The sequence below is a fragment of the Etheostoma cragini genome, chromosome 19 (assembly GCF_013103735.1).
Source record: "Etheostoma cragini isolate CJK2018 chromosome 19, CSU_Ecrag_1.0, whole genome shotgun sequence".
NCBI lineage: Eukaryota > Metazoa > Chordata > Actinopteri > Perciformes > Percidae > Etheostoma > Etheostoma cragini.
Window position 1 is genome coordinate 17,239,443 of NC_048425.1, and position 13,615 is coordinate 17,253,057.

Here is a 13,615-nt window from a genome sequence, read left to right on the forward strand (position 1 = left end):
GCCTGTCTGAAGGGTCACCCAGTCGATTCCATCAGGATCTCGTCTCTGGCTTTATGAACCGGTGAACACTCTACATCACACACATGCATGCTGGCTCTGCCTTGTATTTGCATGTGGAAAGTAGCCACAGAGTGTGTGTATATGTGTGTGTGTGTGTGTGTAGGCAAGATTACTTGGCAGGAAATGTTGGAAATTTCTGCGGAGTGAATGCATAAAAGAATGTCTTTTAGGATTTCATGCTTTCCTCCTCAATATTGTTTCACTCGTAAAAGGTATTTGAGGAATTCAAATGTTATTACTCAACAGCTAAATATAGCAAAAAGAAGTAAGGGACTGTCTGAAAATGATTTTGGGGAGGTGGTAGGAAAAGGGGGGGTGTATCCGGGTAAACTGGTCCCTACTGACATTTGTTGAAATTAATAAAAGTTACATAAATGCGCTGATCTATAACAGTTTTTATTCCCATTGTCACAATGATCTATTTTTTTCTAAATGGTAACGTAACCAAATCCACACCACTCAGGCTTAAACAAATCTAAAAAAAAAACAGCAAAAATACTTCTGCTTTACTTTTACATCTGTATTCAGATACCAGAGCATGCTGCATGGAGTAACTTATACTTGAAATGAAAAATGAAGTAAACATGACTCATTTTAAACAGGACTCATGCAAAAGTTCTGAAAACCTTTAGGCTTAGGACATATGACTCTTGCATGTCTTTCACAAACCTGCGGGGGTAGGGGTGAGGGGGCGCAGGACAACTGGCCCCCGGGCCGGACTTTGGACATGCCTGGTCTGTGCTCTGTTATTGCATTTTCTTTCAAGACTTGTCTTTTTTTGATTTGGAATCCATGGAAACTCATGACCTTAATGGTCCCCTAATACTGTATCTGAAGTCTCTTTATATAGACCTTAGTGGTCCCCTAATACTGTATCTGAAGTCTCTTTTATATAGACCTTAGTGGTCCCTTAATACTGTATCTGAAGTCTCTTTTATATAGACCTTACTGGTCCCCTAATACTGTATCTGAAGTCTCTTTATATAGACCTTAGTGGTCCCTTAATACTGTATCTGAAGTCTCTTTTATATAGACCTTACTGGTCCCCTAATACTGTATCTGAAGTCTCTTTTATATAGACCTTAGTGGTCCCTAATACTGTATCTGAAGTCTCTTTTATATAGACCTTAGTGGTCCCCTAATACTGTATCTGAAGTCTCTTCAGAAAATTCAGCCTTGGTGCAGAGTTCAAGCCACTAGAGCCAGTCCCACAATGAGTTTTCCTTAATATGTGCCATTTCTGAGTCTGTAGCTATTGTGGGGGGGGGGGGGGGGGGGGGGGGTGCAAGGTGGAGGCTGGGGTTGTGGCCTTGACCAACTGCCACTTTGCTCATTTGAAAGCCATGATGGCTCTCTCTCATGGGGGCCAAATTCTCTGGACGGGCAAAGCAGAAAAAGGGGAGGTAACCTTGCCCCTTATGACCTCATAAGGAGCAAGATTCCAGATCGGCCCATCTGAGCTTTCATTTTCTCAAATTCAGAGCAGGATACCCAGGGCTCGCTTTACATCTGTCACCATTTCTAGCCACTGGGGGGCCAGGCAGGCTGGGGGAACTCATATTGATGTTAAAAAAACTCATAAAGTGACATTTTCATGCCATGGAACCTTTAATGTATTTCCATGTTGGCCTATAGATATAAAATGGGAGACATCTCCCCCCAGAGGACTTGGCTGTGTCTGGGTGAGGCTTGGGGTGAACAGCCCCCCCCCAGACACTGTCATTTAATCCACTTTCATTCTTCCATCACACTGCATAACATTACATTTTATGTGTCAGATTGTGGATGCAATGTGAAATCAATTATCCTTGGATGCAATAACAAAACTTATGATGGTATAATTTGAGTAGATATGAGATAATCCTTAAACCAGACTGGGTTTATTGCTCCATGCTTTGGAGCTGCTGCATTGCCAGATGTGTAGTACAGTTTGGATGCAGAACCCTTGATGATTAACACTTGGGTGGAGGCCGAATGCATCAAATTCCAAAAAGATGATCCAGATTCTGGGATTCATCAGGCCGGTGCTGACTGGTTTCTTCATTCATGGTTTTTAATGCGTCCGCCCTAAAGTGTGCACTGTGCAACAATCTGTGACATAATTTGGCCAATGCTTTGATTTCTTACCCCACATGGCTGGTATTTTTGTTTTGTTTTGTTATTATTTTAGGATCCTCCGTCCAACGTCTGTAAGCCACAAAATGACTTTTTCCGAACAAGCTAAAAGATGACTGTAGCACCGAGTGCTACAAGTACTTAAGGCTCGCATCATTTGTTCACCTTTGTTTCATTTGTGTTATTTGATTCCGAACTTTTCAAAATGTAGACCGTCATTGTCACGAGCCTGGGTTTTTGTCTGTTTTATTTTGTAGTCCTGTTTAGGTTCCCGACTTGCTTGTTTTTTCCCACCTTTGTAATTGCTTATAATTAATTGATTTGTTCCACAAGTGTTTAATCATTCCCCGCTCTAATTGACTACATTTACATTTATATAATATTCAGTTTTTTGCTCTTATTCTGAAAAAATACTATATTCCGACTAAGCTGCTTTTTTACATGGCTGATAAATGTGAATATTCCCCTAATATTCCCTTTTTCATCCACTATTGCAAAACAGGATTTTTTCAACGTTTTCCACCATGACAACCACCTTCTTGATAATATATCCAAAAACCTGTTGATGAAAGTCTTAAAAGCTGCACACATGTCCAAAGAATGGTTCAAAAACCCGAATATCCAGACGCAATATGCTGTTTACACGACCTGTAGAGCTGGTCAATAAATCGCTGCTGTATCGATATCGTGATAAGAGACTAGATATTGTCTTAGATTTTGGATATATCGCATAAGTGGTGTCTTTTTCTGGTTTTAAAGTCTGCATTACAGTGAAGTGTCTTACCAGACTCTTCTAGCTGTTGTATTATTTACTTCTGCCCACTAAGTCATTAAATCATTTCCAGAGAATATTTATCAAAAATATCTTTGTGTAAATAACATTTAGTTAACGCACCGATAGCCAACCATAGAATATCGTTGCAATATCGACATTAAGGTATTTGGTCAAGAATATCGTGATAGTTGATTTTCTCTATATAGCCCAGACCTAATGACCTGTATCAAATTCAGAATGTTGTCCATCCATCCATCCATCCATCCATCTTCAGCCGCTAATTCGGTATCGGGTCGTTGCAGCAGCTCCAGCAGGGGACCCCAAACTTCCCTTTCCCGAGCCACATCAACCAGCTCTGACTGGGGGATCCCGAGGCGTTCCCAGTCCAGGTTGGAGATATAATCCCACCACCCAGTCATGGGTCTTCCCCGAGGCCTCCTCTCAGCTGGATGTGCCTGAAACTCCTCCCTAGGGAGGCCCCCAAGAGGCATCCTTACCAGATGCCCAAACCACCTCAACTGGCTCCTTTCGACAGCTCTACTCCGAGGTCCTCTTGGAGGACTAAGCTTCTCACCCTATCTCTAAGGGAGACACCAGCCCCCCTCCTGAGGAAACCCATTTCGGCCGCTTGTAACCTGGATCTCGTTCTATTGGTCATGACTCCCGTTCTTTGTGGAATACTATGTGCATGTGGACATCAATGTTGGTTTGTCTTCATTAGTGATTAGAGGTTGTTTTGCTTGCCTGTTTTTGGACTTGAGAAACCTGTCCACCTGTCAGGAATACACCTTCATACCTGCAGCCACTTGAACATGGGTCAGGGGAGGAGTCATCTTCTTCATCATCTTCTACTTTAGTTCTTGGTTGGTTCTGTACTCTAGTCTGTTGATTGTGTGTTGAGGATGTCAGAAACATTGACAAAACAAGCTTGCTGATGTGATGTAATGGATGCTGTTGATGTTGTTGTTGATTATATAACTTTGTACGGCTGGCATGCATTTTTCCTACCCTGTGTAGGCTACCTTGAAGCTGCCACCCATGCACCTTGTACTTGTATTGATTTGTTCTTGTACTGTTACGGTGTTGTGTGTATACCTTGTATGTATTTATCTGTCTTGTATGTCGTTATACTTGCTGCATCGCCTTTTCTGGGACACAAATATAGTTTTTTTTTAGTGTTTGTTAACACGTCAAATTTGACCCATTTTCATAGTTTTATGTCTCCGAAATATGGGTTTATTCCAACAAAATTGCCCCAAAATAACTTGGATGTTTGCATATACAGAACATTGTATTGAGTAAAGTAAGTAAGTAAGTAAAATAAATAATAACTTCTATTGTATTTTGTTTTTTTCATTCATTGTTATAGCATTTTAAATAAATATGAATCCTGACACAACTTGGACGTAAACCAGTGTGTAATTCACTCAACATCCTCTGATCTTCTCATATGCTACATATATATTATATAATATAATATCTATTAGTCAAAATAATTGATCATTTTTGCTTTCAGTTTTAAACTCAAAAAGTAGGTAGTGTGTCATATAAATTAGGTTTATTGACCATGAATTTTTGAAACCCTTGTGTTGTCTTCCCGTCAAAATGAAAAATCAACTCTTTTTTTATCAATGTTTTTAACATTCTCTCACGTTTTTGTCCCATCTTGCAACACTTTTGATGCTTTTATTCAATGTTTGTATATTTGAGAACTTTTGGCTTCTTTTGTTCATAAAACATAAGTATATTTGGCCAAGTAATAGTCCTAGAAAAGACTGAAAACACAGAGTAGAATATCTTTATTTAGACCAACGACAATATGATATCAGTTTCTTTTACTAAGTCTGTCTTTGGAAGCTTATTGACCTGAAACAATTCCCAAATTACAGACATCCACACATGACTCAAAACCCTTGCTATCGCCAGGTCACGTCTAATGGCCCAGTGCTCATTAACACTGACTGGGTTCCTCTGTGGTTACATGCTGACAAAACGGTGACTCAGTGCACATAAACCTCCATAAGGACACGTTTCCACTCTGTCCCGGGGCCGATGCTGTATGAGAATAGTTAGGAACATCGTCTTCATTGTCTCTGTCCTTTGTGCCCATCCCTCGCTCTATGCAATCTGACTTGAAGCTGTTGTGTGTGTGTGTGTGTGTGTGTGTGTGTGTGTGTGTGTGGGGTTGCAGCTGTTGTGTGAGTTTGGTTAAACTGATGTAATGGTTTGGACGTCTCTCCCAAAGCTAATTAGTTCTCACTACACTTGACTACAATTCACTCTGTGTGTGTGTGTGTGTGTGTGTGTGTGTGTGTCTGTGTGTGTGTATGTGTGTGTGTGTGTGTGTGAGAGAGAGAGAGAGGTTGTTATCCCCAAATGTTTTCCTTAGCCTGGTAAAGCATATGCATGCATGTATGGCATACCATGTGGACCAAAATGGCATAATAAGTAAATATAGGAATCAATATAATAAATATAGGAACAAAACAAACGCATAGTGTAAAAATGGAAGGTTATTAAGATATTTATAGCTGATGAACCGCAACATTAACCTATTGACTTCTGTCTGTACATTAAAACCTGGACGGATGTGTTGCTGCTCTGGTCTCAAAACATCTGGCTAAGGACTACAGTTAGCCGGCTTGCTAACACCGCCACATTACCAGAAACGTTGATATGTTCATAATGTTCATACTGTTCATATTGTAATACAACAACATTATACTATGTATCCTAGTATCCTTTGCACTATGCTACACATTTAAACAATTTTCATTTAACTATTCATTGCATTCATGCCTCTATATTGTTTCTGTTTAGAGTATGAATATATTAGTGTGTATATATTAGTGTGTATATATTGTTTGGTTGTTTTGCATGTGTAAGCACATTGTGAGCAAAGAAAAATGCCTCGTCCTAAAGTAACGTGTACAGGTGTGCCAGCAGGGGGCTATAATCCATTCATCTCTCTCACTTAGCACAGATTGTATGTGTGTGTGTTGTAGATGTCCACATGAAAGTGTGTGCATGTTTGTGCGACACCCCATGCTTCCTCACCTGTGTGACTCCTGGCGGCTTTCTCTCTCTTATGCATATGTGTGTAGATTAAATCATTTATATGTGGAGCTTTTAGGGTTGTATGGCGGGTATGTTATTATGACCGACCTCCTATTTGTGTAGGCAGCTTTCTAATACCTGATGCTCTGGACCTGATCTTGGGACTTGGCTTTGAGTTTGGATCCTTGCCCTGAGAGACAGGTTGTTGATGAAATGGACATATGTTGCGGTCCCTCTCTGCTTGCTCTTTATTCCCTCTTTCTCCGGAGTAGTTAAATATAAAAATGCCCCCAGTCTTTTCCCTTTCCTAGCTCAGGTGATCTACCAGAGGCCAGGGAGCCTAAGGGTTCTGGGCAGCGTCTTATAGTACTTTTCACGTCACTCCCGAGCTGAAAAATTCAGATTTTCATTGTTGTTATTAGCTCTAGTTTTCTTAAGCATGGAAACAGCGTCTCCACGGATAGAAGATGGACAGCACTGTGTGTCCAATTGATTTGTGTGTGTGTGACTACAGCTTTCACTACTGTCGATGCACGAAGCAGCCATGTTGGATTTTTGGCTCAGTGGTTGCCCGAGTTCCAAGCATGGAAATCCGAGGTCAGGGGGAGTTTTTGTGACTTCGACTTCCTTATTGGAGATCGGAGTTTGAATCCCGCTCAGGGCATGGCAAAAACACCCAGTTCGTACGGGAGACTGGGTTTGAATCCCGGTCAGGGCATTGCAAAAACACCCAGTTTGTACGGGAGACTGGGTTTGAATCCTGCTCAGGGCATTGCAAAAACACCCAGTTCGTACGGGAGACTGGGTTTGAATCCCGGTCAGGTTTTATCTTGTGTGGGTCCTTCCAAATAGGCCTACACACAGTGCATGGAGATGAGCTGTATAAAGGGTGTGGGGCAACATTAGGGGTGGGAAAAAAATCCATTCTTAGATGCATCTCGGTTCTCTCTAGAACGATTTGATTCTCAATTCTGATAAGTTAATAATCAAATGTGTAAATGTGTAAATGTGTGGATTTTTAATAAGGTTCCTGTCTCCAGACATGTACAAATGAGAAAACAGAGTGATTGAAAGTGGAGTGCAAGAGTGCAAAGAAATGGCCAAAAGTACAACAAAATGAAGTTTTGTATATATACACATGATCGAATAAGACATGCATTAAAGGCTGTTGATCGACTTTATTACATTACATGTGATCGCCTCATGTTTCCTGTCCTCCACCTTTAACCATGACCGAGCGTCTGACATGGAAGACCACTGTGAGAGAAGGTGACTCAGCAAATTTGAGGCTTAGGCACGGAATGACTACACAATAAAAACATTTCATCAAAAACCTGTGTGTGATAAATAATGCATATGTCAAAATCTAACAAACTCGGATGTATATTTTTCAAATCACACATGAAAATGTATATAAACAAATTAGTGAGCTGACGTGACATTTAATGACAAGTGACATTTTGTGATAAAGCTCTGTGGGTATGTCACCTTGCACATTACACAAACTCTTTTTCATCCATTATAATATTGATTAGTGCGGCTTTTAGGCCATACCATATTAAAGTCCTAGATATTGATATTTGCTAGATCTTTCTTAGATGGATATTAATGGATGATTGTGAGTCATGTTTAACACGCAGGGCTAATGTACAGCTCTTCAGCTCTGTTTTGGTATGTTCCATGTGGAAGAGGATACTATCCAAGTTTTACTGGGCTGGGAAGATGGAAATAATGATGGTGGAGTTGCTGGTGAAGTGTTGCCACTGTGGTACAGTTAGAAGGAAGTCATTAAAGTGCCAATGTGGACAGACAGGCCAACGAGTCAAGGAAGGAATGTTACCACAGTCATCCTTGACTTGTTGAAGACAGACAGAGGAAAGCTTCAAGTCAATGTGAAACACTTATGTTCCCTGAAGATACTCATACTTAAGAACTACAATTGTGTGTGGGTGTGTAGAAGTTGTATGTTGAAGGGAGATGTTGAGTCCCTGGAAACATGTGACAAGTCATCCAGCAGCAGGTTTATGTTCATCTTTAAATGGTACTGGTGGTAAATGGTAGTATGACCTGTGTCCAACACTCTTGAAACAAGTTAGATCTCCCTGGACAAGAAGGTTCATTAATGGCAATGCTTTTGTCTTTCCTCCAGATGTTTAAAAATGTATTTTGTGATTTCAAAAACCCCGTTATAACGGCACAGCCATTCCTCTCCTCTCCTCTGGCAACGTGTTCTCATGATAGAGTACAAAAATGTATGTCCACCAATGTGTATGATATCCTACAAAACTAGGCGACCGCCGGATGATCACTTGACGCTGGCTACAGAGCTCTGTGACGCCTAGTGACAGTTGCTAGTCGAGCGGCAGTTGCTAGCCGAGCGGCAGTTGCTAGCCTAGTGACAGTTGCTAGCCGAGCAGCAGATGCTAGCCAAGTGACAGTTGATAGCCGAGCGGCAGTCGCTAGCCAAACGGCAGTTGCTAGCTGAGTGGCAGTTGCTAGCCAAATGGCAGTTGCTAGGTGAGTGACAGTTGCTACCCAAGTGACAGTTGCTAGCCGAGCGGCAGTCGCTAGCCAAACGACAGTTGCTAGCTAAGTGACAGTAGCTACCCAAGTGGCAGTTGCTAGCCAAGTGGCTGTTGCTAGCCGAGTGACAGTTGCTAGCCGTGTGGCAGTTGCTAGCCAAGTGACAGTTGCCAGCCGAGCGGCAGAACAAGCCGAGTGGCAGTTGCCAGCCGAGCGGCAGTTTCCAGCCATGCGGCAGTTGACTGCCAAATGGCAGTTGCTAGCTGTGCTTAGCCTCCCCAGAGTTCCGTGATGCCGGCTACAAAGAGCTACAGAGTCGTATCACCAATAGTTGGTTTTACAGTTGCAGTTGCTCGCCAAACGGCAGTTGCTAGCAGACGGCAGTTGCTATCCAAATGGCGGTTGCTAGCTGTGCTTAGCCGCCACAGAGTTCTGTGATGCCGGCTACAGAGAGCTACAGAGTCGTATCAGCAGTGGTTGGTAGTTCAGTTTACCTGATAAAAGGTGACTTTGAGACTGGTACAGGGCACCGCGAGCTGCCAGTTGTTTCGGTGGAACTTACGGTTAAGTTTAGGCAACAAAAATGTGAGCGTCATGCAGTTAAGTTTAGTCACATAAATGACTAGTCTATTTAAAACAGTTTTAAATGTAGCTAAGACTTCATATATAGTATTAGGGGACCACTAAGGTCTATATAAAAGAGACTTCAGATACAGCATTAGGGGACCACTAAGGCCTATATAAAAGAGACTTAAGATACAGTATTAGGGGACCACTGAGGTCTATATAAAAGAGACGTCAGATACAGCCTTAGGGGACCACTAAGGACTATATAAAAGAGACTTTAGATACAGAATTAGGGGACCACTAAGGCCTATATAAAACCATCTAAAGAGCACCGTGTTATGGGACCTTTTATGGTATGTTCAAATACAGTTGGTAAGTTAGTGGGGCATTAAATGTTGATGTAAAATATCCTTTTGTCATCTAGTGGTTCTTCTTTTTGTTGTACAACGGCAATTTACAAGTTAAACTAGTTTTGTTATAAGTACTTATTACATTCTTAATTAAACAAAAAAGATTTGACCAAATGGCCTTGCTGGGTCTTTGTTTTAAAGTATCGATTCAGCCACCAACACTATTTTATAAGTGTGAATGTTTTAAGACAAGGCAAGATCAGAAAAAAAAAACTATGTCCAACCCTACTCCGGGTCCTCCACAGGGTGACTTGACGCCAGTCTAATATTGCGACTCTGACATCTTAAATTGAATTTTTAATGGTCTTTAAAAGGTCTGTTACCCCGGATCGCACCACTAGCCAGCTTCATTTCTATTCAGATGTCATGCTTGAGGCTCGGATGTCTGGGTCTGTTTGGACTGGATTGCTTTATGTTGTAAGCGGGTCCTGTTCTTAACTTACTGCAGCTTCAAACGTGCCTTCCTCAGATCCTCTCTTGTCAAAGAAATTGTATTTTTTCTGTTTTCTTCTCCACAGTTTTATTTTTAGTCTGGCAAGGCTCCCATTGTTTCACAATGATATTGCCCTCGCCTGTCAATATTTGCATTTGGCATACTGTCTTCCATCCTTTCCTTGTCTCATGTCTGCAAGACCCTTAATATCTGCTATCTTCCTCCCTACGGGTCATCCCAACTCAGACGGTCGCCCTGGACAACAAGGTCCGTGTTAGGACGTAATGAGAAGTGGGCTACTGGAACAAAACATGTGGACTGGAGCACTTGGGGCAAATTTAAATTCTGGGTATAACATCTGAGACCCCTGTCCAGTCTTCTCTGAAAGTTTCCTTGGGTCTTCCAGACCAACTTGACCTCTACTGTTCCTGGTAACTCACATTTCTTACTTACATCACAAACCGAGGAAACAGCTACCTAAAAACGCATTGCTATATTTTAATAGCCTTCTCCTGCTTTGTGGGTAACAATAATTTTAGTCTTCAGAGTTCTAGGCAGCTGCTTAGGAACCCATGACTGCTGATTGTTGGGACAAGCTTTGGCATTTTTGTGAACAAGCTAATTTAATTTAAAGCATCCATATTCTGCTCATTTTCAGATTCCTAATTGTATTTTGAGGTTGTACCAGAATATGTTTACATGGTTTCCTTTAAAAAAAAAACAATTTTGTTGTTGTACTGCACGTTGCTGCAGATCCTGTTTTCACCCTGTGTGTTTAGGTCTCTGTTTTAGCTCCAGAGTGAGACATCTCACTATACTATCTTTGTTGGGAGCTGCACATGCTCAGTAGCTCGGTAAGATCCCATCAGCTAGATAACTCTTTCTCCAGCTTTGGTCAATCCAAGGCAGGATCAGCTGGGGGACTTCTTCTAGACAAGGGCCACTTGTGGAATACCTGCAGAACAGGGACAGGAAGTAGTTCTTTTGGAGATTATGGTCAACTAGTGGCTGTTGTAGCAGTGTGTCGCCATTGAGAATGAGCTGGCATGCTAGTGCTAGCATGCTACGGTTAGCCACCTCGTCTCTATTGACGTAGAAAGCCATGCAGATGTTGAACAGCTCACCCGGAGACTGAAGACAGAGGACATTCAGAAACCTGTATCTCACTCAAAACAGCATGGATAGTTTTTTTCTAAATTTTTATGCGTGTGAAAGCACCAAAGACACAAAATAACACCCCAAATCCCAGAAAAAGTTTAAAAAAAATCATAATATGGCGACTTTATGGTCTGAGACCTTGGTAAAAGTTATCTCAGAGCTCATGTGTCTTGGGTGCCCAATCCCTTGCATGGTGCTCCCTTTCCTTTTTTATTTCAAAAAATGTATACTGTATATTTTTTCATTCTTAGGACAACGATAGTTCGGCAAATGCCTAATATTGGCCCATAATATCCGCTGGCCGGTGTATGAGTCGGGCTCTGGGGCCCATATATCATGGCAGCGACTCTAAAGCCGAAAGAGACAAAGAAAGTCAACCCACCGCAAAGAAACCATGTGACCTTTGACCTGTGTGTGTTAAATCAGTTACATGGGTGCCTTGAAGAGCGTCTTTGAAGAAGGGGGTGTGCTAAATTGTAAATTGTTGTGTGGTATGTGCGGGGCTGTGTATTGTGACGGCATACGTTGCCTGCTCCCTCAGTAGTCATAGTAACAAACACTATATTTCATTGTTTCTCCCATTCACAGATTTCAAATGAGCAACATTCCTTTACTTGCTGCAATGTACTTGCAGAAAATGTGTGTTATTCGCATTACTGCATGCATGATTGGCCTGTGAGTTCATTAAATCGTTGAAACTCTTGAGTTGATGCTTGAGAAAAAAGACATGACCCCCCCCCCCCCCCCCCCCCCCCCCCCCCCAAACTATTTATTGCTGCCTTCTGTTCCGGTTGTACAGATAGGAATAGTTTTTTTTGAAGACACACAATTTAACCTCTGATTTCTTATCTCACACATCACACTCCGCTGTTCACATCACACTGTTATAGGGGCCATTTCAGTAGAATTACCACTAACGTTGTCGTGGAAACACAACAAGTATGGGAACTTCAAATACTACGTTACTCCTCTAGTAAACTAGTATTCACACAAAGTAAAACAATACAACATTGAGACCATTCAGCAAAGCACAATGGGTAATAAAAACTCAACATGGGAATTGGTTGCTATGGACTGGTCACTAGGCTTCCTCCGTCATTGCATCCATAGGTTGAGAACGTGCATGCGACCATTCCTTCCGTCTCTAATTACAAATAATCACTGGGACTGACGAGGATATTTGAGTCGGTATGGCTGCACCCTGGAGACCTCCCGTCCCATGCCCTCCGAGCTGTTGCTGTCCCCGATCTTCGACTTTTCAAAATAAAGTCCAAAATAATGGTCCGCTACGTTTTCATAGTTGGTGTTATCGGTGTTTTTGAACTAAATAGTACCGCAATCATGCTAATGAATATAGTATTTTTTCAGCAGATGTCTTAGATTCAACATGATGGAACTACTAACAAAGCCGTTTTTAGAATACCAGACCGGTCCGGTGTTTGGTTTAGTATCAAACTGTTTTGACAACTTTTGCCAAAGTGCGTACTGATTTTTTGCCGAGCAACTGTTTGTAACTGCAATAATTAGTTGAGGACGTTTCCTCCACGAGTAAAGGAGCATGTTAAAGTCTGACATGACACATTTAATGATGGCTTTGGTAAGAGAGTATGGGAAGTTAACCTTTTCCTATACAAAATTGTGTTAGTCGGCCAGTTGGATGAGATCATTTCAATCACTTGGAGTCCAGTTTTATGTTATTAAGGAGCTCCATACAGCATGGCAGACTGCTGTCTGACTCTCTCTCTCTCTCTCCAGCTCTACACTAGTTGAATTCCCTATAACCAGATTATCGCATTCACAAATGCTATTAAATGCTCCCCTTAGACAGCACAGCCCATTGGCAGTGATAGTGATCCATTACTACTGCTGTTATCTTATATTGCTTTAGTCATTTAACCCTTGTGTTGTCTTCCCATTTACCATTCAACTTTTGTTTTTCTGGGTATGAATTTCAAATTAAAAGTATTTGGGTGTCTTTTCTTGACACTTTTGTCGCTTTTGGACGTTTTTGTCCTTTTCAGACATTTTTTTCCAGCATTCTTTTATCATTATTTTTCCAAATGCTATCAAATTAAATTTAAACCAAATTAATGTTGTGTACTGATCATTTAATTTACTTGTTTTGAGCATTGTAGGGAACCATCCTCCTTATATTTTTTTTAATTTTTGACAATTTGGTCGAAATAAACCCAAATCTCTGATATGGAAACCTTTTGAAAATGGGTCAAATTTGACCCAAGGACAACAGGGGGGGTTATGGTTCTCTGCCTTAGGGTGCTCATATGATATATATTCATCTCCATAATGGGTTAGGGTCAGGGTTAGACAAAGGCCGTTAGCTGCTTACACTGTTTAAAATGGGTATTTTAGTAAAAAAACTGTGCGGATTGTGAATTGTAAGTAAATTTTCTAAAGTACTGTACTCATCTTGATGTATTTTCTTGCTGCTATACACTTTTACTTCACTACTTCACTACTTCACACTGTATTATTTGATCAAAGTGTTCTTGTGGTGGG

The 13,615-nt window shown here is 41.3% G+C and overlaps 1 protein-coding gene across 1 annotated transcript in view; it reads left to right on the forward strand.

Moving 5' to 3' along the window:
• The window catches only part of ank2b (ankyrin 2b, neuronal), a 188,743-nt gene that overhangs the window by 11,994 nt on the left and 163,134 nt on the right, over positions 1–13,615 (forward strand). The gene's annotated exons all lie outside the window — the stretch shown is intronic.